The sequence below is a fragment of the Schistocerca cancellata genome, chromosome 4 (genome assembly GCF_023864275.1).
Source record: "Schistocerca cancellata isolate TAMUIC-IGC-003103 chromosome 4, iqSchCanc2.1, whole genome shotgun sequence".
Taxonomy (NCBI): Eukaryota; Metazoa; Arthropoda; class Insecta; order Orthoptera; family Acrididae; genus Schistocerca; species Schistocerca cancellata.
The window spans coordinates 93,611,388-93,635,195 of record NC_064629.1 but is presented as its reverse complement, the minus strand read 5'-3'; the positions used below and the strand labels follow the sequence as shown (position 1 = coordinate 93,635,195).

The following is a 23,808-nucleotide window of genomic DNA, read 5'->3' as shown; positions in this document are numbered from 1 at the left end:
AGAATTTCGTGTTCTACGGTCTTTGTCTCTTTCACACCACGGTAAGAGTGATTTCAGGTGTGCCGCAGGGGAGTGTCGTAGGACCGTCGCTATTCACAATATACATAACTGATCTTGTGGATGACATCGGAAGTTCACTGAGGCTTTTTACGGATGATGCTGTGGTATATCGAGAGGTTGTAACAATGGAAAATTGTTCTGAAATGCAGTAGGATCTGCAGCGAATTGACTCATGGTGCAGGGAGTGGCAATTGAATCTCAATGTAGACAAGTGTAATGTGCTGCGAATACATAGAAAGAAAGATCCCTTATCATTTAGCTACAATATAGCTGGTCAGCAACTGGAAGCAGTTAATTCCATAAATTATATGGGAGTACGCATTAGGAGTGATTTAAAATGGAATGATCATATAAAGTTGATCGTCGGTAAAGCAGATGCCAGACTGAGATTCATTGGAAGAATCCTAAGGAAATGCAATCCGAAAACAAAGGAAGTAGGCTACAGTACGCTTGTTCGCCCACTGCTTGAATACTGCTCAGCAGTGTGGGATCCGTACCAGATAGGGTTGATAGAAGAGATAGAGAAGATCCAACGGAGAGGAGCGCGCTTCGTTACAGGATCATTTAGTAATCGCGAAAGCGTTACGTAGATGATAGATAAACTCCAGTGGAAGACTCTGCAGGAGAGACGCTCAGTAACTCGGTGCGGGCTTTTGTTGAAGTTTCGAGAACATACCTTCACCGAGGAGTCAAGCAGTATATTGCTCCCTCCTACGTATATCTCGCGAAGAGACCATAAGGATAAAATCAGAGATATTAGAGAGATGGCTTGCTGAGTATGGATGTAGATGTAGATGTAGAGATCAGAATCTAAAACCTTCTTTTGGAACATATCCCTGATCCGAATTTCGTGTTCTACGGTCTTCGTCTCTTTCACATCATTTCTGAATTCTTGCAGCCATTTCCACCAGGAGATTTTTTGCGACTGGCATGTTCAAAAATACTCCTCACATATTTCGTTATTTTGTTATTCGTTATTTCATTGTTACATTTAGTTGTACTGATCTTCTATGCTCTCGTTCCTGTATTCATCGTCGTGTTTGTTTGTTTTTTATTTTTTATTTATTTATTTATTTATTTATTTTTTGGCCCTCACTATCTTTCTTAAGATTTTCCTCTTTCCTCTCGCATGTTTTCTGTTTATACTGTCTTGGTCATATCCAGCTGCGTATAAAATTTTAGTTTTATTACTAATAAAGTGCTGTAACATTACCTGAGAGAAAATACAATGCACAACACAGTTAAAGGGTCACTTTTTCGTATCCCCGTAATTGTCTCCCATTGCGACGCACAAGTTTGAAATTTAGCCCAAAGGAGCCTAAACTTTCTTCTGTAATGTGACCAAAGTGTGGCGCACTGCGGCGTCACCCTCTGGCTCGGCGAAGCTTAAAAAGGCAAAGTGTCGATACATACGAAAAAAAGGCCAGAGCTCAGGAGTACATGTGAAGTGTAAGGTTGGTTAACGCGCTATATTCGCGCCAGATTTCACCATAATTCAGCCCAAAACCACTGTGGACGTATCACACGATGTGAAGTTAGTCACACCCTCTCTTACCCACATTTCACTCCTTCTTTTGACGCATCGGCATTGGAGGCCATGACCGCGACGCTCAGAGTTGAAATCACGCTGTTTCCTTATGTGTGGCCAAGGAAAACATTTCAGACACACCACCGCTCATAACCAATACGAAGAAGCCTCACAGGCTGGTATTAGAGGCCGTCAATGAAACCACCCCTTTCCTGAGGACGTTCATTCGCATACGTTTTGGGGTCGAAAACGACAGCTCACGGTCCGATGACTAAGAGGACGACGTTCTTGATAATTTCTGGTGCTGCTGCCAGCCCCAAGACGATTCAGTCCTTTTCTACGGACGTCGTGGGTTTGCAATCCCTTGAACTTGATCTGATCCCGTTGGGGTGTATGGCAGCGACAATGGTTCCTCTGGTGTACAGGGTGGAGCCACTAGGGATCGTTCAGAACCATTCAACATAGTCTGAACGTTATCCGAAGCAGCAAAGGGTGTTGGTCCCCTAATATCCCCAGCCCACATCCCATTCAAATTCAAATGGTTCAAATCGCTCTGAGCACTATGGGACTTAACATCTAAGATCATCAGTCCCCTAGAACTTAGAACTACTTAAACCTAGCTAAACTAAGGACAACACACACATCCATGCCCGAGGCAGGATTCGAACCTGCGACCGTAGCGGTCACGCGGTTTCAGACTGAAGCGTCTAGAACCGCTCGGCCACACCGGCCGGCTCATCCCATTCGGCGACGCCCTTGGTGCTACCTACGCCCCTTTGTAGGGCACTTTAAAAATGTTTCTGTACATAAACAGCCATTCACTGATTACTATGCGTCGGTGTGACAGGATACCATTTCGGCATTGTTCAGCTGAGTGACTACATCACTAAAGTAGCGCCTGCTGGTCGCTTTCGAAATATAACGGGTGTCAAAAAGGATGCTACTCACGTCGTCGCCTAGGTATCCGTGAATGGTTGTCTCTGAACCGCAATAATTTTAAAGTGCCCAACAAAGGGCTTTTCCGTACCGAGCGCGTTTTAGAGGTGCCCGTTTGCTGTTTTATTCACGTGTGTGTCACTGTCGCAACGCCACGCATGAGATTTTAAAAAGCATAAACACCATTTTCTGCTTCAGATCACGTTCAAATTTCGTCAAACAGTGGTTCCATACCGTATGCCAGAGCAAAAACTGAGGTAGTGCTACACCTCAAAGGGACAACGTCACGTTCATTGTCACTCCGCCCTACGATGTACTTAGAGAAGAAGGGTTTAATCGTCTGAGTGGTGTCAACAGTGTCAAAGTTTTTCAAAATGTCTCGTGGTGCTCATCCCTCCGCGTGAGAATCAACACTCCAAATGAAAGGTGATTTCATTGAAGCCCTTTAATGCCATCCCCTGAGGATCTTTATGTCGGTTCTGAGCGGTGGCACATCTGAAATGTTTTGCTTGGCTACCCATAAGGAAACCGAGTGATTTCAACGCTGAGCATTGCGGTTCTGGCCTGCATTGCGGACGCATCAAAAGAAGGGGTGAAATGAAGGTAACAGGGGGTGTGACGACCTTCCCACCGCGTGATCGCATGGCTTTCGCAATCGAAAATAACGCCTCACAGTGCGATGAGCAACAGGACGACATTCTTGACAACCTTTGACATTGCCGACATTGGGCAGAACTGTGGCGAAATTTGGTGCCAATATGACACCATTTACCCACCTTACACCTCACATCAACTTCTGAGCTCTGGTATTTTTTGCGTATGTGTCGACACCTTGCTACTTTAAGCGTTGCCGAGTTCGAGGGTGAAGTCGCAGGGCACCACCCTTTTGCAGCGTTACAGAGGAAGTTTGTAGGTCCCTTTGAGCCAAATTTCAAACTTCTGCGTTGCTATGAGGACACCCACAGCGTTATGAAAAAGCAACACTTTAATTGTGTTATCCGGCCGTTGTGGCCGAGCGGTTCTTGGCGCTTCAGTTCGGAACCACGCGACCGCTACGGTTCGAATCCTGCCTGGGGCATGGATGTGTGTGATGTCCTTAGGTTAGTTAAGTTTACGTAGTTCTAAGTCTAGGGGACTGATGACCTCAGATGTTAAGTCCCATAGTGCTTAGAGCCATTTGAACCATTTAATTGTGTTACCCAGTGTAGATATCTTACTGAGCACATTTTGAGTCGACTGAAAGGCCATTTCCATTTTCCTTGCCCTGGGTTTATCATCATCGCCGCCACCATCATTCTTCTGCTTTACCTCAATATAGTATTTAAATTTGACTCTTTTAATTTTTCTGTAATCTGTGTTCATGTAATTAAGAGCATCTCTTATATTTTTCATATATTCTGTTTTTGCGTAAGATATTTGAAACCTGTTTCTTCAGCGATTATTTACCATATGTTGATTTTTCTTGTTGCTATCGTTTTGTTAAGAGCAAGTACTGCGAGGTACCGGAAATCGTAGGTCTCTTATACAAAAGTATGCCGAATATACCCTGGAAAACCTTGGAAATTTGTCGATGGAGATCGGCTTCACCCTGTATATTATTGATAATATTCCTAAATGTGACTGCTGTGTAATGTCTAACTTCTGCACATCTAATCTATGCAGTAAGATGATTATTATACATAATAACTGTCGTTTCAAACCTCCTCTGTTCCATTTACGCGTGGTTTACGGAAATAACGACTATCGATAACTCTCCGCGTGATCTCGAATTTCTCTGATTCTCCCGTCAGTCACATTTAGCGAGATGAATTAATGACTCCCTGTGGATAATCTGTCCTTCCGAGAAACCCCCACTCTGCCATCCCCCCTACCCCTCCCCCACTCCTCTGGGAGGAAATACCCTCACTGATAGAAGTACACCTCTGATTTAAAATTGACTAGTAAATTAAATTGGTCAATTAATCATCCCATCCCCTCTGGGAAATCCATAGCCCTACTCCCTCCCCCACTCCCACGCCCCTCCCCCACATGGAAATTGGTGGGAAAAAGACTCAGTTGATTGGCTATTTGGTGGGAAATCGACTGCGGTGTATGGAATATTATTTAAACAATTTCTGTTAGACAAGGCAATGTGTGGAATATTGTTTATTTAAACAGTTTATGAGATACAATATGGTGTACACAGTATAGTTTATTGATTTATTTAAAGAATTTGGCGGGAAATCGCTTGCAGTGTATGGATTATTGTTTAGACAATTTCTGGTAGACAAAACGAAATGTTTAATATTATTTATTTAAAAAATTTATTGGATACAAGGCAGTGTCTGGAATATAGTTCATTTATTTATTTAAAGAATTTGTCAGGAAATTGACTGCGGTGTATAGAATACTGTTTACTTAAACAATTTGTGGGTGACAAGGTGTTCAGGAATATTTAAAAATTGTGGCGCTTTTTTATTCCGATCACGCAAGGATAACCACCATGAAACACTCATCACACGTAATTACACAGTCACAGATAGCGCTAAACATATCGTTGCCGACTGCCGGACCAATCGCACTGCACAGCGCATGCCACCGGTCAGGGACCGCCACAGCTGCTGGACTGTGCTAATCTGCACAAACAAAACTTCAGGTAGCGTCATCCCTCTGAAATTTGATACCAGACTCACTTTCTGCCTCTCTCTCTCTCTCTCTCTCTCTCTCTATCCCTCCCCCTCCCTCCCTCCCTACCTCCCTCTCTCTCCCCCTCTCTCTCCCTCCCTCTATATATCTCAAGCGGTTACTTCCTATTTATGTGAACCAATATATGCAAACACATACAGACCAAATGTCCTTCCCACTCCTCCTCCCTTCCATTCCAATCCCCTGCTTTCCTCGCCACTCATGGAGATCTGGCGCTTGTAGTCGGCATATTCCTTTGTTCTCACACTCCCACATCTAGGGAAACTTGTTGGGATGGAACAGAGACATTCAAAAAAGAAATAGGTAGCGCCCATCGTGTACCGCGCTAACTCTTCTTTTCTCCTAAACAAAGTAGTGGATACCTGGTAGATACCCAGCTGTGGATGTCTTGGAAATATTCCCTCACTCTATCAGATTGATTGACTAATTAATTAAATCAATACATTTTGTGTGTGGGCAGTTTTTCGTTGAATCCTACTGGTTGATACTAGGACTGGTATCCCATAACTGCCCTGTTTCCAAACCATTCTGAACTTCTTTTTCCTTTGACTCCTATTGGTGGATACTGGCACAGTTATGTCATTTGGTAGGAAGTCCATTACGCTGTAGGTATCTGAGAGTTTCAGATTTCAGCTCAACTGCATGCTATGTCCTTAAACAATCTGCAGAGGGGTTGGATTGATGTGTGACCTTGTGGTACAACTATCAGAAACAATAAATTGATCAATCGGAAATTTGATTTTGCAATTAGTTTTTTAAAGGACTATATAATCCCTACGTTGGGTCTCTCAGTTACATCAGGACGAACAATGGAGAGGAGGAGGAGGAGGAGGAGAAGGAAGGGTCTAACACGTGATTGCTTTGCCGCCGTGTATGCGCATCTCAGCGATTGCGCCAGGTCAGCTGCCTAACGTATACCGAGTATTAGTTGCAATTCGCAATGCGGAAGGGGTGACACAGTTGTAACCTGCCTGACCAGTTCATAATGCTCGGAGATGGCGGCTCACAGTGTAAGACGGAAATGTCAATTCGTTCTGATCACCGACTACCTGCAGCACGAACCCGGATGAAAGGCACAATCATGCTAGGAAAAGAGCCACATATTTGTCAGTGTGATTACATTTAAATATTATGATCATAGTACCACTCTGGTGACATTCCACAATGAGCGAAGTATAGAAAATATCTCCTCCTGTGGCCAATGCAATCGATTTCCTGCCAAATAGCCAGTCAACTGCGCCTTTTTCCCACCAATTTCCAGGTGAGGGAGAGGAGGGGCGGTGGGCGAGGACAGGTGGGACTGGGGGGATTTTTCAGAGGTGGAGAGGTTAATTAATAGATCAGTTTAATTAATTAGTCAATTAATTTGATATCAAAGGTTTGCTTCTATTGGTGAGGGGCTTTTCTAGAGGAGTCAGGGAAGAGGAGGTGGAGGGACGTGGTGTGAGTGTGTGGGTTTTATTTTGTCAAGTTGCACAATGGATTGATCCAACAAGTACCCTTTGGCTCCTGCAAGAAACAATTTCCACCTCCAACAAGAACTGCTCGAAAAACATTCAGCAATAAATATCTTCTGGAGTCATCCACTGTAAGGAAAAGACACAAAAATATTCTATATTCTTACCTAACTAGTGGATTACTTGGGTACTGGAGTATTGCTAGTTAGTGTAAGATAAACATTAAATGAGCGAAAAATATTATTTATTGCAAAAAATTTCTGAGAAATCAAGTGAAACTTTTTATTATAAATTAATAAATTTCTGGGTTCTTTTTGGAACAATAGATTGCCTCTCATGGATTGGAATGCTATTATTTTACAAAGTATGGAAAGGTTCTTTTATCCCTTTTCTTTAAGAAGGTTATTTACTCAGCAGAATGGCTGAGAGCCGCGCCTACACAACTTGAATAACTTTTCTAGGTACAGTCAAGACTGCCGTGTGAGAAATGTAATGGAGTGTACTGTTAGAGAGGAAAGATGGGGCTCGCATATGCTGTAGCGCACAATACCGTGAGCTGTGACGACTGCTAGCTGCGTCGCTCACTGCTGACAAATAACACAACTATCTCTTTCTATCTGGATTGACCTTCGCCAATGAAACTCTCCCTACACCTTGATGAAGTCAAGGACTGCTATCCGCCCCTAGTCTAACTATTGCCGTGGTACACCAGTCAGATAACCAGTCCACCGCGATGCCATTCAATATTCGCTTGCAGGCGTTTAACTAGTACTCTGTCCGTGTTCACAGCGCACAATAAGTGTGGAGGCCAACACAGTGAACAACACTTAATCGCGAGTGACTCAATATAGAGTATCACTCCGATTCGCTAATGACAGAGATGCTTTCCCAGTGAAGTACTGAGGAGAGACTTTGTTCCTTGCTCTTTGCGTACACATATGAGTGCACTCGCTCTCGTTACGTGTTACCGCTACAAGAGCGACAACGGAACAGCCTCTTTTTCTGGAAAAATTGCAGAGGTATATCATTTGCTGTCTTCCTTCACTTCTCTGGCTCTTTGCATCAGAAATATTCCGCCTATCAGCGTTGCTCTTTTAAATGGGAGAATGACGTTTCGTTTAAGTCAACCAATGCAGAAATATGTAGCATCTCCATTAGGTGTATACTGTCCTGTGAGAACTCTGTAACTACGCAGTCGGTCCATCAAAAAATGCGTCTTCTGGGTGCTCCCACACAATGTAGCGGAATTTGCCTTTAAGTCGAACATGGGGGTCGTTATCCCTTCCCTCTGGCAAAAGCTGTCCTCTCTCTGGGCAGTCGCTCCGGCCGAAGTAGGTGTGTGCCGACCCACCCCTCTGAAGGGACGGGCCTCCCAGTGGGCCGGCCGCCTCCCTAGAATGAAAATTCCTGTGGCCGTCATGTTGTGTATGCCAGCCTCGACTTTTTCAACGTCAGTGTGCACTTGCGATTTACTTATTAGATCTGCATATCGCTTACATGAATTCATACAAAATTGACTCTACCTTATCGAGTTTGGGTTCGAATGAAACGTCTTGATGTGCAGAATACGATTGTGAGGACAGAATACGACAGAAATGGAGGTCAGGAGACCACGCCACCTTACAATGGGTGGGAGTTTCTCATAATGGATTATCCCCAGAGAGTCATAATTCAACCCTCAGGGGGCCATAAATCAATTAACAGAACGATAGTTTGAGGTGTTGTGGAGGGAGAGGGGTTACATAAAAAATCACTTAGCAGAACAATAGATCGAAGTCATAAATCAATCAGCTGCCACAATTTAACTGATTTGCACATAAATATGATGTCAAAAGTGTGCCAAAACGAACATCATCCCACTACTTGTGCCTGTCCGTTGCACACTACACCTCTTTTATCACTTCCACCACTGGAATTTGATAGGTACATCCATGGCACCTACTAAACGAACCCGTGACGAAATCGCCCCTCTTCTTGTCTAAGGTAACTACTACACTCCTGGAAATTGAAATAAGAACACCGTGAATTCATTGTCCCAGGAAGGGGAAACTTTATTGACACATTCCTGGGGTCAGATACATCACATGATCACACTGACAGAACCACAGGCACATAGACACAGGCAACAGAGCATGCACAATGTCGGCACTAGTACAGTGTATATCCACCTTTCGCAGCAATGCAGGCTGCTATTCTCCCATGGAGACGATCGTAGAGATGCTGGATGTAGTCCTGTGGAATGGCTTGCCATGCCATTTCCACCTGGCGCCTCAGTTGGACCAGCGTTCGTGCTGGACGTGCAGACCGCGTGAGACGACGCTTCATCCAGTCCCAAACATGCTCAATGGGGGACAGATCCGGAGATCTTGCTGGCCAGGGTAGTTGACTTACACCTTCTAGAGCACGTTGGGTGGCACGGGATACATGCGGACGTGCATTGTCCTGTTGGAACAGCAAGTTCCCTTGCCGGTCTAGGAATGATAGAACGATGGGTTCGATGACGGTTTGGATGTACCGTGCACTATTCAGTGTCCCCTCGACGATCACCAGTGGTGTACGGCCAGTGTAGGAGATCGCTCCCCACACCATGATGCCGGGTGTTGGCCCTGTGTGCCTCGGTCGTATGCAGTCCTGATTGTGGCGCTCACCTGCACGGCGCCAAACACGCATACGACCATCATTGGCACCAAGGCAGAAGCGACTCTCATCGCTGAAGACGACACGTCTCCATTCGTCCCTCCATTCACGCCTGTCGCGACACCACTGGAGGCGGGCTGCACGATGTTGGGGCGTGAGCGGAAGACGGCCTAACGGTGTGCGGGACCGTAGCCCAGCTTCATGGAGACGGTTGCGAATGGTCCTCGCCGATACCCCAGGAGCAAGTGTCCCTAATTTGCTGGGAAGTGGCGGTGCGGTCCCCTACGGCACTGCGTAGGATCCTACGGTCTTGGCGTGCATCCGTGCGTCGCTGCGGTCCGGTCCCAGGTCGACGGGCACGTGCACCTTCCGCCGACCACTGGCGACAACATCTATGTACTGTGGAAACCTCACGCCCCACGTGTTGAGCAATTCGGCGGTACGTCCACCCGGCCTCCCGCATGCCCACTATACGCCCTCGCTCAAAGTCCGTCAACTGCACATACGGTTCACATCCACGCTGTCGCGGCATGCTACCAGTGTTAAAGACTGCGATGGAGCTCCGTATGCCACGGCAAACTGGCTGACACTGACGGCGGCGGTGCACAAATGCTGCGCAGCTAGCGCCATTCGACGGCCAACACCGCGGTTCCTGGTGTGTCCGCTGTGCCGTGCGTGTGATCATTGCTTGTACAGCCCTCTCGCAGTGTCCGGAGCAAGTATGGTGGGTCTGACACACCGGTGTCAATGTGTTCTTTTTTCCATTTCCAGGAGTGTATATTGCTATGGAAATGAAGTCATTCTCTTTTTACTTGTTCTACGTCACTATCTACGGAAAGGAAACAATTCAAGTCTCGGACTTCTTCCTCTACGAAGAAATGATATCAGTTAGAAAATGCAGTTATACCTACGCTCATCATAAAAAAAACATTATCTTGATGCAAGAACACGCCTCTAGTCATTAATGCAAAAAAATATACATGAAAAAAATGCAGTAACCTTCGAGTTTTATAATTGTAACCTGTTATGTGGTACAAATATGAGAGAGTAATATTTTGAAGAGGATATGAAGAGAAACAAACACATAGACATATGTAAAAGAAATGGCAAGTTGTAGTTTACTGGTAAGATAGTGGAAAACTCCACATGCTGAACAAATGGATTGCTTACAAAGCCCTTCTCCATGCCATGCTGCTCAATTTTGTGGGTTCCATATCTGGAGACATCGAATCTATTCGAAGAAATGCGGTCCAGGTATTGACAGAATTGAATATCTCGCAAGAAACGTGTAAAGTCCCAAATGGTAGACTTTTGAAGGTACACTACTGGTCATTAAAATTGCTACACCATGAAGATGTTGTGATATGCAAATGATTAGCTTTTCAGAGCATTCACACAAGGTTGGCGCCGGTGGCGACACCTACAACGTGCTGACATGAGGAAAGTTTCCAACCGATTTCTCATACACAAACACCAGTTGACCGGCGTTGCCTGGTGAAACGTTGTTGGGATGCCTCGTGTAAAGAGAAGAAATGCGCACCATCACGTTTCCAACTTTGATAAAGGTCGGATTGTAGCCTATCGCGATTGCGGTTTATCGTATCGCGACATTGCTGCTCGTGTTCCTCGAGATCCAATGACTGTTAGCAGAATATGGAATCGGTGGGTTCAGGAGCGTTATACAGAACGCCGAGCTGGATCCCAACGGCCTCGTATCACTAGCAGTCGAGATGGCAGGGATCTTATCCGCATGGCTGTAACTGATCGTGCAGCCACGTCTCGATCCCTGAGTCAACAGATGGGGACGTTTGCAAGACAACAACCGTCTGCACGAACAGTTCGACGACGTTTGCAGCAGTATGGACTATCAGCTCGGAGACCATGGCTGCGGTTACCCTTGACGCTGCATGTCATTTTTTCGGATGAATCCAGGTTCTGTTTACAGCATCATGATGGTCGCATCCGTGTTTGGCGACATCGCGGTGAACACACATTGGAAGCGTGTATTCGCCCTGCCATACTGGCGTATCACCCGGGGTGATGGTATGTGGTGCCATTGGTTACATGTCTCGGTCACCTCTTGTTCGCATTGACGGCACTTTGAACAGTGGACGTTACATTTCAGATGTGTTACGACCCGTGGTTCTATCCTTCATTCGATCCCTGCGAAACCCTACATTTCAGCAGGATAACGCACGACCGCATGTTGCAGGTCCTGTACGGGCCTTTCTGGATACAGAAAATGTTCTTCTCCAGATGTCTCACCAATTGCAAACGTCTGGTCACTGGTGGTCGAGCAACTGGCTCGTCACAATACGCCAGTCGCTACTCTTGATGAACTGTGGTATCGTGTTGAAGGTGCATGGGCAGTTGTACCTGTACACGCCATCCAAGCTCTGTTTGACTCAATGCCCAGGCGTATCATGGCCGTTATTACGGCCAGAGGTGGTTGTTCTGGGTACTGATTTCTCAGGATCTGGCCGGCCGCGGTGGTCGTGCGGTTCTAGGCGCTCCAGTCCGGAGCCGCGCTGCTGCTACGGTCGCAGGTTCGAATCCTGCCTCGAGCATCGATGTGTGTGATGTCCTTAGGTTAGTTAGGTTTAATTAGTTCTAAGTTCTAGGGGACTGATGACCACAGCAGTTGCGTCCCATAGTGCTCAGAGCCATTTTTTTCTCAGGATCTGTGCACCCAAATTGCGTGAAAATGTAATCACATGTCAGTTCTAGTATAATATATTTGTCCAATGAATACCCGTTTGACATCTGCATTTCTTCTTGGTGTAGCAATTTTAATGGCCAGTAGTATAGATGCTTAACGCCTCACGAACACCAACGTAGAAAATCCCAAGAGCAATTTTCAGGAAGGAATATGCTTATCGTCTTTTATTTTTATTAATTTTTTTAAATTCTTGGCTACATATTCCATAGATCATTCGAGGGATTATTTAGCGATTATTTTATCGCAATTATGCGAAAATACACTCCTGGAAATTGAAATAAGAACACCGTGAATTCATTGTCCCAGGAAGGGGAAACTTTATTGACACATTCCTGGGGTCAGATACATCACGTGATCACACTGACAGAACCACAGGCACATAGACACAGGCAACAGAGCATGCACAATGTCGGCACTAGTACAGTGTATATCCACCTTTCGCAGCAATGCAGGCTGCTATTCTCCCATGGAGACGATCGTAGAGATGCTGGATGTAGTCCTGTGGAACGGCTTGCCATGCCATTTCCACCTGGCGCCTCAGTTGGACCAGCGTTCGTGCTGGACGTGCAGACCGTGTGAGACGACGCTTCATCCAGTCCCAAACATGCTCAATGGGGGACAGGTCCGGAGATCTTGCTGGCCAGGGTAGTTGACTTACACCTTCTAGAGCACGTTGGGTGGCACGGGATACATGCAGACGTGCATTGTCCTGTTGGAACAGCAAGTTCCCTTGCCGGTCTAGGAATGGTAGAACGATGGGTTCGATGACGGTTTGGATGTACCGTGCACTATTCAGTGTCCCCTCGACGATCACCAGTGGTGTACGGCCAGTGTAGGAGATCGCTCCCCACACCATGATGCCGGGTGTTGGCCCTGTGTGCCTGGGTCGTATGCAGTCCTGATTGTGGCGCTCACCTGCACGGCGCCAAACACGCATACGACCATCATTGGCACCAAGGCAGAAGCGACTCTCATCGCTGAAGACGACACGTCTCCATTCGTCCCTCCATTCACGCCTGTCGCGACACCACTGGAGGCGGGCTGCACGATGTTGGGGCGTGAGCGGAAGACGGCCTAACGGTGTGCGGGACCGTAGCCCAGCTTCATGGAGACGGTTGCGAATGGTCCTCGCCGATACCCCAGGAGCAACAGTGTCCCAAATTTGCTGGGAAGTGGCGGTGCGGTCCCCTACGGCACTGCGTAGGATCCTACGGTCTTGGCGTGCATCCGTGCGTCGCTGCGGTCCGGTCCCAGGTCGACGGGCACGTGCACCTTCCGCCGACCACTGGCGACAACATCGATGTACTGTGGAGACCTCACGCCCCACGTGTTGAGCAATTCGGTGGTACGTCCACCCGGCCTCCCGCATGCCCACTATACGCCCTCGCTCAAAGTCCGTCAACTGCACATACGGTTCACGTCCACGCTGTCGCGGCATGCTACCAGTGTTAAAGACTGCGATGGAGCTCCGTATGCCACGGCAAACTGGCTGACACTGACGGCGGCGGTGCACAAATGCTGCGCAGCTAGCGCCATTCGACGGCCAACACCGCGGTTCCTGGTGTGTCCGCTGTGCCGTGCGTGTGATCATTGCTTGTACAGCCCTCTCCCAGTGTCTGGAGCAAGTATGGTGGGTCTGACACACCGGTGTCAATGTGTTCTTTTTTCCATTTCCAGGAGTGTAGTCAGTTTTCAGGATGTGTACACATGATTAGTATTAACATTTTTGCACACATCATAATTTTTTGTCCTTCTAATCCAAATACACTTAAATTTCTAATTTTTGTTTTGTTTTGTTTTTTACTCGTTACCAGTATTTAAGCAGAAATTCTGCGGTGGAATTGGGGAGAAATGATTTTAAATTAGGTTTAAAACTTGCTTCTTTTACCAGTTTTTAAGCAGAAATTCCGCGGTGGAATTGGAGTTGTCTAGGCGTAATGATTTTAAATTAGATTTAAACTTGCTTCGCTACCTATCAAGATACTTTATGTTAATGGGTAAATCATAAAAAAATTTTGTTGCTGCATATTTAAATTCTCTCTGAGCCACTGACAGCTTTAAGAATGGGTAATAAAGGTCATTTTTCCCGCTTGTGTTGTACGTATGAACATCATTGTTCTTTTCAAACTGTGTTGGATTATTAACACTATGCCGTCCGGACACCACAGTGGTGTCGCCTTCATGGTATCGCTCAGTGGCCGGCGACAGCACGTTAGTATCTTTTGCATTCTGTTAGTGTTTTGTTTAGGTAACAATAAGTTACACACGTCAACAAGTGTTTTGTTTTTAAAAGTACTTGTGCCCTTTCATCATGGCGGACGAAAGAGACAATAGGATTATTTAAGATGAATGGGCGGACGTCTTGTCTGACGTTCCGTACGATTTGACCGATTGGGAAGAAGACATTGGATATAAAAAAAATGAAAGTGAAGCAGAATCGTAGGAAGATGTGAAATACGCCAAAGAAGAATTCGGCAAACGCTACAATAAATTTTGAAGGATCCCTGGGTCCAAATGTACAATTATATATTGCGAACGATCTATTTGCATATAACAGCAACGGAACCAAAAAGTAGTACAGTCAAAATTGCAATAGAAGGAAACTGGAGTAAAAAAATTTTTCCTAAAAGTTTAAAGAAACGTTTAATCTAAGTCAAATGGCTCTGAGCACTATGGGACTTAACTTCTGAGGTCATCAGTCCCCTAGAACTTAGAACTACTTAAACCTAACTAACCTAAGGACATCACACACATCCATGCTCGAGGCAGGATTCGAACCTGCGACCGTAGCGGTCGCGCGGTTCCGGACTGAAGCGCCTAGAACCTCTCGGCCACCGCGGCCGGCTAATCTAAGTCAAAAAATCTCAGTTGATGAAGGAATGATACCGTGGCGTGGACGGTTAAAATTTAAAGTTTACAATCCGTCGAAAATTACGAAATACGGCATACTCATTCGGATGCTGTGTGATTCGAGTACGGGATACATTTCCTCATTCAAGATATATTCCGGCGGTGGGCAGCCTTTAGCAAAAACAGTGATGGAACTGTTGACACCTTCTGATGGAAAGTGGCATCACCTCTGCATGGATAATTATTATAACAGTGTAGAACTTGCGCAGAAGTTACTTGAAATGAAATTTCTAGTTTGTGGAACGATACGGCAAAACAGAGGATTTCAGGAAAATTAAAGGGCGCAAAAGTCAATGTGTTTGAAGCTTATCATCAACGGAAAGGTGACAAGCGGCCGGCGACAAGCCAAGTAATACGACTTAACGCTGCCGGCGCCAAGCGAATAAATTTGTACGAGCGGACAGCAAAGTGTTAATGACGAATTTCATCGTCGAATATTTATGTACTGTGACGGCGCAGTTAAAATGCCTAGTCCTTTGAAGAGGTGCGTACATCACGTCCGTGGGTAAACACCATATATTATTCTCACCGCTCGCTATTACATCCACCGACATCGTGAAGCACTTCCATCTATATACAAGTTCACAGGCATCTGGAGCCAACAGCGTAAGGGAGCCTCAAATACCGAGAAAATCGATAGATGCAGCACCCCCTGAATATTAGGGGGTGCTAATAGATGTCGCTATGGTCACGTTACCATGATCCTTTGCGATTCCATGGTGCCTATTTACTCAGACTTCACTCTTCGGTGATCTTTCATAGCATTAGTAGTAGTTGCATACAACGAAGGTGTTTAGTATTCCACATTCCAAATACTGCAGATATATACAACTGTTAATTGCTCAGTAACAATTCAACCACGGACTTAGAGATACAGCTGTATTGTTAAGGCCGTCCGCGGTGGCCGTGCGGTTCTAGGCGCTGCAGTCCGGAACCGCGGGACTGCTACGGTCGCAGTTTCGAATCCTGCCTCGGGCATGGATGTGTGTGATGTCCTTAGGTTAGTTAGGTTTAAGTAGTTCTAAGTTCTAGGGGACTGATGACCTAAGATGTTAAGTCCCATAGTGCTCAGAGCCATTTTTGTATTGTTAAGATTATAGATTACAACATTCTCATCACATAGTTGTATTTGCATCTTAAGTACTTTGACGTAAGGAAGCTATGGCGTGTTACATACGTGCGCAGATAGAATACGGACATTAGTTTTGAGTGAATATTATTTTCTGGTTATAAATTTTGCAGATAAATATGTAGAATAGCCCGAAGTCTAGGTTGGGCTAAAAGGTGAATGTTCGGGTAGTTAACGAAGGTGTTGCCAAGAGAACTATTGTAATTATTGCTATGGCTACGAATGTTGCAGTCGAAGCAGCATTTATGCCCCCTGTTTAGCTGAACGTGGTATCGAATGCTTCAATTAATCTCGCGAAACGACGAGCATTTAATCTGTGAAAATTACATGGCGAGAACTATTCAAGCTGCATGTGTAAGGCATCAGTACAGAATACAAGACCGCAATCGAAACAAATTTCTCAGGAGGAAGAATATTCAACACTGCAATATACCGCCACTAGGTACCTATAATTTTAAAGTAATTGTAGGCACAGGAAACATAACAGAGAAGTTTGGAATTGAAATGAATCTGAATTACTTCACAAATCCTCAAACGCAGATCTCGAAACAAATAAATGCTACCTTCTCAAAACATGCCTCTTGTTACAAATTGCAAAATACATTAATATATTTTCAAACTGTATGCGTATATATTCTAGAGCAAAAGGCACACTTCGGAAATCTGAAAGGCTTAACCTGTATTCTTAAGCTGCTGGTGTAATTAATCAGTAAGATATCACTGTAGCGTGACTGAAGCGATATCTATCGATGTGCTCGGTAGTTCACGGTATCTTACGTTATTGGCTCCAGAAGCCTATTACTAGTTCTAACAAAGAATGTAAACCAACAAAGAAGCAACGATCAACCATCATGTATATCGACGTGTCTAGTTAAAGGTTTTAAACTGACAACGACGTCGAGCAAAGTCAAAAGTGGCTTCCTAAATTTTTGAATCAACAACATTCATGACTGTATTGCACTACAACTGTTCAGTAACTCTAAATGCACAACGAGAAGGGCTAAAATCTCAAGATTTACATTGTGCCAGCATCTTTACGAGAACTACCTCACAGCCTTCGAAATGCGTAGTCCTACGCTAGTTTATACTAGGGTCTAAACCTGTTTAATTTTTGTCAGAGCTTTTCAATGTAGTGCATCTCTATAATCTTGTTCCTTAATTTACAACACAGTGAGCTATGTTGTGGAACATCATTAACTATTTGTTATCCTGTCGTCCACAGTTTGCATGTAATATTATCCTGATATTTTATTATTATTTAAGATCTGTCTGATCACAATTGAATACAACTATTTTTCTTGCCATACGCGTTTCGCCTTTATTATTTGCAAAGTATATTCAGTCGCCTGGACTATATACACACTTGCGTTTAAACTATTTTGTTGTACGTTTTGAACATTATATATTCATGTCATGAACAGTTCTGGAACTTCCTGTTTATCGATGACGTAGTGACAGTATAAATATTTACTTACAAATTTCGTAGGTGTTGGTCTATATGTGTTATTTTCGTGTTTTGCAGCTGTTCAGAAATGGCTCTCAGCACTAAGGTCATCAGTCCCCTAGAACTTAGAACTACTTAAACCTAGCTAACCTAAGGACAACACACATATCCATGCTCGAGGTAGGATTCGAACCTGCGACCGTAGCGGTCGCGCGGTTCCAGACTGTAGCGCCTAGAAACGCTCGGCCACCCCGGCCGGCATGCAGCTGTTCTTCTTCTGCTTTCTGACATACGAAAATTTGTTTTCACAACACTAGGAAATGTACGTGTGTTTACTTGGTATTATGCTTTGGATGGTGACGCCATCTGTTGAATGTTATTATCACCTGTTGAAAAACATTTGTATAACCACAAACACACACACACAAGAGTTGGTAATACCATTCAACAGTTGGCAACACCATCCAAAACACGACAACACGTAAATGTATAGTCTTTTCCTAGTGCTATGAAAATAAAATTTCGTATGGCAGAAAGCAGAAGAATAATAGCTGAAAACAGAACACATGTCGACCAGAGTCTACGAAATTTGTAAGTAGAAATTTATACTATCACTGCATCATAAATAATCAGAAAGTACCAGAACTGCTGTAACCTCAATATACACTCCTGGAAATTGAAATAAGAACACCGTGAATTCATTGTCCCAGGAAGGGGAAACTTTATTGACACATTCCTGGGGTCAGATACATCACATGATCACACTGACAGAACCACAGGCACATAGACACAGGCAACAGAGCATGCACAATGTCGGCACTAGTACAGTGTATATCCACCTTTCGCAGCAATGCAGGCTGCTATTCTCCCATGGAGACGATCGTAGAGATGCTGGATGTAGTCCTGTGGAATGGCTTGCCATGCCATTTCCACCTGGCGCCTCAGTTGGACCAGCGTTCGTGCTGGACGTGCAGACCGCGTGAGACGACGCTTCATCCAGTCCCAAACATGCTCAATGGGGGACAGATCCGGAGATCTTGCTGGCCAGGGTAGTTGACTTACACCTTCTAGAGCACGTTGGGTGGCACGGGATACATGCGGACGTGCATTGTCCTGTTGGAACAGCAAGTTCCCTTGCCGGTCTAGGAATGGTAGAACGATGGGTTCGATGACGGTTTGGATGTACCGTGCACTATTCAGTGTCCCCTCGACGATCACCAGTGGTGTACGGCCAGTGTAGGAGATCGCTCCCCACACCATGATGCCGGGTGTTGGCCCTGTGTGCCTCGGTCGTATGCAGTCCTGATTGTGGCGCTCACCTGCACGGCGCCAAACACGCATACGACCATCATTGGCACCAAGGCAGAAGCGACTCTCATCGCTGAAGACGACACGTCTCCATTCGTCCCTCCATTCACGCCTGTCGCGACACCACTGGAGGCGGGCTGCACGATGTTGGGGCGTGAGCGGAAGACGGCCTAACGGTGTGCGGGACCGTAGCCCAGCTTCATGGAGACGGTTGCGAATGGTCCTCGCCGATACCCCAGGAGCAACAGTGTCCCTAATTTGCTGGGAAGTGGCGGTGCGGTCCCCTACGGTACTGCGTAGTATCCTACGGTCTTGGCGTGCATCCGTGCGTCGCTGCGGTCCGGTCCCAGGTCGACGGGCACGTGCACCTTCCGCCGACCACTGGCGACAACATCGATGTACTGTGGAGACCTGACGCCCCACGTGTTGAGCAATTCGGCGGTACGTCCACCCGGCCTTCCGCATGCCCACTATACGCCCTCGCTGAAAGTCCGTCAACTGTACATATGGTTCACGTCCACGCTGTCGCGGCATGCTACCAGTGTTAAAGACTACGATGGAGCTCCGTATGCCACGGCAAACTGGCTGACACTGACGGCGGCGGTGCACAAATGCTGCGCAGCTAGCGCCATTCGACGGCTAACACCGCGGTTCCTGGTGTGTCCGCTGTGCCGTGCGTGTGATCATTGCTTGTACAGCCCTCTCGCAGTGTCCGGAGCAAGTATGGTGGGTCTGACACACCGGTGTCAATGTGTTCTTTTTTCCATTTCCTGGAGTGTATAATGTCCAAAATGCAAAGCAAAATATTTTGAACATAAATATGAATATATTCCAGGCCACTGGCGGAGCCTTGCAGGTACTAAAAGCGAAGTGCATATGACAAGAAAAAATTGGTTTATTCAGTTGTGTTTAGACGTATCTAAAGTAATAATTATCAACGTACTATGTTCTGGAAATTGACACTAGCACAACAAGTTACTTTATTTTTTATCTAGAATATTAACCGCTCGCTTGTTTGCACAGTAATTCAAATTTCTAATTGAATTTTAAAAATATAACTGTAGGGAAAGTGGAGAATGGCACAGATGATGTAACTTTCCAGCAGTTGTGACGACTTCAGAAGTTACGTCACAGTGGAAAGCCACAAATTTTGGTTTTACCGAATTAACTACAACTAACATTCTGGCATACATATATCGACAAAATCTGGATAGCAGGTAGCGCTGGCTTTTGCCTTTCTGGCATTAAAACCAACACGTCATTGAGTTGCTCAGGGTTCTAGATTGTGACAGGACTCCAACGGCCAAATGACTCGAGGTTTCCTCGATGTTAAGCTCACCTGGCAATCACATAGCCGAATACGCAACAATATCTCACAGTGATTCGGCGCACTCTACCTGCTCAACAGCTCGGAACTATCGGGAGAATATGCCCTCAGCCCTTACCGGATTTTCGTCAGTTCGGTTCTGTATTTGTGAAAAGATACCGTGTTCTAAATACTTAACAGTGAGCTATGTAGCAGCAGACGCTAGCTGGCGAGCTTATCCTCCAAGAAACTCCCGCTTTCCACGGCGGGCAGGGCATTGTTGGACTGCGTTGACAGTGCGAGCTAATAGCGAGCGCGGGTGTCAGGGAAGCAGTAGTTGGGCACATTCGGTCGAGTGGGCATGTAGTGAAAGAGCTGTGAGCCAGAAACACGCGAAGTTGAATTATTAAGTGTTTAGTAGTGCACTGAGGGAAATATTTCTTTAAAATAGGAATATGGAATCGTCCGTGTTTTTTTTTTCTTTTTTTTCGATATCATCTAAGGAATGCGTGTGTGAAAGTTAGGAGCAGTTTCCATTGTTTTTAGATGAATAAATTGAGTTAAAGGACGTCATATTTTATTTCAGAGGAACCTATTGGGCTAAAGTTTAGTTTTTCTGTGCGATCGGGTTGAAGTTAGTATCTCTCCCTGTAGTCCGATAACCAGCCATTAGGATCACTGTCAGAGGTCTAACAATAAAGAGATGAGAGCTTACAGTTATGCTTCCATATTGTTGGGAAATGCAGCGAAAATACACCTACAAAAACTGCAAACACTGAAAAATAAGCCGCTACGCCGAATATACCACTTATCAGTAAATTTCGCAAAGATATCTGCGTGACGTCACAGAAGAACTGGAAGTGGCGAGAATATTTAACAACAGCTACGAACAGCTCTACGAACGGTCGAGAAGACCTGAGAGCTAATTCATAATCCAGTTCGTGAGAAGAAAAGGCGGTAGGCACCGTTATAAGTGGCTAGCAGCCCGTCTGGACAGGAGATGAGGCTGTAACATGACGACATTATTGTTAGATGAAGGACAGAACAAAGACGATATAGTGAACACGTGAATAGACTGTAAAAACAAGCAAAGGAATAAACATTGCCAAAACATAAATACTGTATGATTCTTTAGAACTAAAAGAAGAGTGTAAAGTGTGCTTGCTTGTGGAGGGTAACTGCTGAGGTGCCAGTTTAAACCGCGGATGCTAGTGACCTACGAAACTATTTCTCCGCTCGAATGTCGATGCACCTGCGTTGTTGGAGAATTTGTATCGTCTCTCACCCACGAGATTGTTGTGTTGGGCAGTGCACTACAGGCTGCTATTCGCAAAAAAATTCGTCGCCATGAATGTATCTTTAAAAATAACTTAAATTTACTTCACATATGACCTACGCTGTGTGTAAAGAAAACAATCTCCAAGCCATATCTGTTATAGGACAGCCGGCCGGTGTGGCCGTGCGGTTAAAGGCGCTTCAGTCTGGAACCGCGTAACCGCTGCGGTCGCAGGTTCGAATCCTGCCTCGGGCATGGATGTGTGTGATATCCTTAGGTTAGTTAGGTTTAATTAGTTCTAAGTTCTAGGCGACTGATGACCTCAGAAGTTAAGTCGCATAGTGCTCAGAGCCATTTGAACCATTTTTGTTGTAGGAGAGGGGGCGTCCACTTTGATGAAAATCTTGTTGCCGCTGAAAAAGACTAATAAAGGTTCCTGGTAGGATGGATGCGTCGGTTCTAGAGCAGCGCACACACAATGAAAGTAACACGGAATAGTGAATAGTAAAATATAGTAATCGACTTTGGTCACAGCAATTGTACAATGCAGGTTCAGCCTATCTGTCCTGCGTTGACTACAGTTCCATGAACATAAACTAAATAATGTTCTGTGAACTAAAATTGGAAGAAAACTAATTTTCTGTCTTAATGTACTATTCGAAGAACAGTTCCAAACTAACAGTACCCAGCTAAATCTCTACGCAGGTGGTCTGTGTCCATACACAATAATTCTATATGCTGTTCCGTTTCTACTGAAGGCTAACAACTGTCTATCTATCGATCACTGTTTCAATCTCACTCGACGATTTGAGGAGTTGAAGACACGACGAACGTTCTGCAGGAACTCCCTAGCAATACTCTGACTGACTTACAACTTGTAACTCCAACTTCTGCTCGTGCTTGGTTACTTAAGCGCGCGAATCTTCCTGGTGGCGCTGCCGCCCCAGGGGAAGTGATACTCGCGGGCATAGTGGTTGATTTGCGAGCAGCGATGTTCCTACTGCGGACGACCTCCACGGTATTTCTGGTACCAAATGTCCAAACTCTTCTAGTGTGGTATTCTCACTACACCGCTATCTCAACTGTCCAAAGTCTTGCTATTCACACAGTGATATAGTGAAACATTTTGCACGATGAGGTATAGCAGAGGCGATCTGTGACAAAAAAAGGAACTAATTGTGTAATTATCATAATTATGTCGTGAAGTATCCAGGTTTTGTCCATACATTCGTGCGTTTTAACGAGTTCGCCAGTTCATATTGCGGCGCATTCCTATATGCCTCACTGACCGTGGGGGACTTGGTAGGGGAGGTTCTTCGAAAACATATCTAGGCTAGGTGTACAATGTTGTTGATTGAAATGATCGTGCAAGGTGCTATATGGTATGAGCAAAATGACCTTTAACATGAACGACCTTCATTTATGGACATGCGATCGTTAGACTTTAGTTGCATTTTTTTCCTCTCAAGAATGACCCCGATACTCTTTCCCCATTGCTCAAAATCAGCCTGTCGTAACGCAAGCATAATGTATCACAACTTTAGGTGCTTTCCGTGTCAGGATGAGTCAATGGAAAGAATTAAATGTGTTCCAAAATGGCATTACTGCAAGAGTCTTCATATTCAGCCCTTCTGTCAGAGATAATTTATGAGTTACATGTGTCCAGCTCATAAATTACGGGTGTTAATGTGAAGTGTGAACATAGGGGAAAGAAAGTCATCTCTTCCAATGTGTAGTTTCCAAGCCTTTAGTGACGAGTCATTGAAGGTGTTCCTATTTAATCAGTGTTTTAATTCGTAGAATAGTTTTACCGGCATAACTGTGATGTGAGAAACCTCCATGGACATTGACACAAGTGCAAGCATCCGCCAGATTTTCGGAATATATGTAGAACCGCAACAGAAGTGGAAGACTCTCCTTTTGTCGGCAACCTGGAACTAACGGAGTCGATTTGCTCTAAGTCCGAACGTATGGTGGAAGTTTGCAAAGCATGATTAATACTTGGTTGAAGTTCGGGGTCTAGCCCTTCGCCGAACCAGTGTTCGTCAAATTTATCCATAATTTCATGTAAAATTTTCTGCCTACCCTCCATTTTAGGTAAAAATGACATGAGTCTGGGGTTTTTTAAGGTTTTTTGTGTTGTCTGGGCTCCTGCAGTAATTATTGTGTAGAATGTTTTAATATGTATCGGAATGGCCGATTTATCCCTTGATAGTCAGTGCTCTACCTGTCACATCTATCTGTTTACATTTTCGATGGCTTCAGCTTTTACTTTCTAACTTAATTCTGTGCTTTCATAGGCTTTTATTATTTTAATAATAAACTTTAGAGTACTCGTCTCAAAGTTGAAAGAGACGCAATCGTGTGACCTAAACGAAAACTTATCTTCAACTGGAAACGTTTGAACAGTAGT

General features: G+C 45.0%; 1 protein-coding gene across 1 annotated transcript in view; it reads left to right on the top strand.

Annotated features, from left to right (window-relative positions):
- The window catches only part of LOC126184530 (glutamate receptor-interacting protein 1), a 538,419-nt gene that overhangs the window by 258,085 nt on the left and 256,526 nt on the right, over positions 1-23,808 (top strand). The gene's annotated exons all lie outside the window — the stretch shown is intronic.